The sequence below is a fragment of the Sinocyclocheilus grahami genome, unplaced genomic scaffold (genome assembly GCF_001515645.1).
Source record: "Sinocyclocheilus grahami isolate Dianchi unplaced genomic scaffold, SAMN03320097.WGS_v1.1 scaffold41.1, whole genome shotgun sequence".
NCBI lineage: Eukaryota > Metazoa > Chordata > Actinopteri > Cypriniformes > Cyprinidae > Sinocyclocheilus > Sinocyclocheilus grahami.
The window spans coordinates 1,703,732-1,705,656 of NW_015505220.1; the positions used below are offsets into that span (position 1 = coordinate 1,703,732).

The 1,925-nt window shown below is 38.6% G+C and overlaps 1 protein-coding gene and 1 long non-coding RNA gene across 6 annotated transcripts in view; both read right to left on the reverse strand.

The window, feature by feature from the left end:
* Positions 1–1,925, reverse strand: part of LOC107582195 (cadherin-18-like) — a 298,071-nt gene that overhangs the window by 55,134 nt on the left and 241,012 nt on the right. The gene's annotated exons all lie outside the window — the stretch shown is intronic.
* LOC107582196 (uncharacterized) overlaps positions 1,341–1,925 on the reverse strand; it is an 8,377-nt gene continuing 7,792 nt past the window's right edge. Inside the window, exon 3 of the long non-coding RNA XR_001608922.1 lies at positions 1,341–1,354. This is a non-coding gene — a long non-coding RNA (uncharacterized lncRNA). The remainder of the gene's footprint in view (positions 1,355–1,925) is intronic.

Below are 1,925 nucleotides of genomic sequence, written 5' to 3' on the forward strand. Positions count from 1 at the left end.
AAAGCTTTGCTTCTTCTGTGATTACATCCCGACAGCCACAAAAACTCATCCAGATGGGCCAAATATGTTGAGAATGTTAGATTTTATTTGTGTCAGATTTGAGGGATGTTCAGTCAAGGAGGAACGGCAGGAACAATCGCTCTTTACAAAATGGAAGTGTTATCAGGCAATCCGATCCTGCTTTATATTTGCTTGAAAACAATAGTGCCGGTAGCCTGCGGCTTTCTCTGATAGAGGGCTTTGACTGTGACACTCAGTCAATACACGCAAGCCATTAAAGAACAGATTACAGACTCATGAATAAACAGGCTGGGCGTTGAGTTGGCCTCGCAAAAGGAATTCAGCGCGCCGCTTGCATCCCTATAATTGACTGATTCATTTTTCACTTTAATTTATGAAGTGCAAACAGAGAGAAAATATTGATTTGTCATTATTACAGTGAAAAGTGGTTTTGCGTAGACCATAAATAACCGTCGGTTTTCCTGGTTATTGACTAAAATCTTTTTAAATGCTTGTTTTGTTTCATTTCCCTCATGATAATGAAGAACCAAAATAAACACACAGAGAAATGAAGATGATGGCATGTGAAGAGTGTCGGGTTGACAGCCTCAAGATTAGCTGTGCGTGGGCAGGTTAGAACATTAGATGCGGGTCGAGGCATGAGTGACTGCAGGTGGCAGTATTAACATGCAGGGCAAGTTTGGTTGACCATTCTCACCTGTCACAGTCAGAGCAGGGCAAAGGCTGCTGAATGCACCAGGGACAGACCCGAATATCTTGTACAGTTCCAAAAATACCCAAGAGAAACACCATACAATTGAACTTTCTTACTGGGTTTGTACAGACAATGTCAGCCGATGCAAAACTGACCACCATGATGGAAGGGCATTGCTGTGTGTTGCTAGGGTGTTTTAGTGATTGCTAAGTGGCCCAAGTCAAACGAGATGACAGGAAATCAGGCCCATATCTGAGGCCAAAAATAATACAATAAAATAAAATAAAAACATTTGAGAATTGGACTTTCCAAGTCAATAAAAACAAATAAAAATAAACAAAGATAAAAAATAAAACAATAAAAGTCTCCCCATGTAGTCAACCACGTTTTTGCAATCACATGCATGTAGTCTATTTTAGTATTTAATGCTGGTCAAAGCCAGTTTCTTTCTGACAGCCAACCATCATGTTTTTTTTCTTCCTTTTTTTCTAGTGAAGCCATAGTCTGGTTGGTCAAGCTACTGCAGTTATGATGCCTGATGGGTACACAAGCATCCCTTGCCAAGGATCAGCATCCAGAACAACATATGCTGATCTTTTCCTCAGGGTTGCACATACATTTACAATATTTATTAGGAAACTCATTAGCAATTTTGTCAAGAGGGTTTGGTGACATCAAAAGGTCGAAAAGGAAAGTCATTATACTCAATCTGCACTACAAGTGATGCAAGAAAACCAGATCACACCACAGTTATTTCACTCGCAGAGGAAAAATAAATAAATACAAATAAATAAATAAATGAACAAACCGTCCCTGAAACAGTACTCTGTGAAACCTAATTTACCCCTAAAGGATGCATATTAGTACTTAAAGGTACATATTAGTACCTAAAATATACATACAGTACAATATTTTTGCAATTTATTTTCTGAGAGTGTTTTAAATTATTGATACACTATTATAGTTTTTAAGTAAGGAATAATTGACTCCGGGCCGAAAAATAATGCACACCCGAGGTGTAATGGTGTAATTCAACTCCCGGAGTCAATTATTCCGATTATACTACAGTTACCACACCTCAAGACATCGATCAGATTATATATTTAAAGGCATTCGTCCGGTTTTTGTACTTAAACCGCATCTCATCCAACGCCTCTTTTGCTAGTTCCAAAACGTCATTTTAAAGCTGGTAATGGAGGCTTGAGCCGTT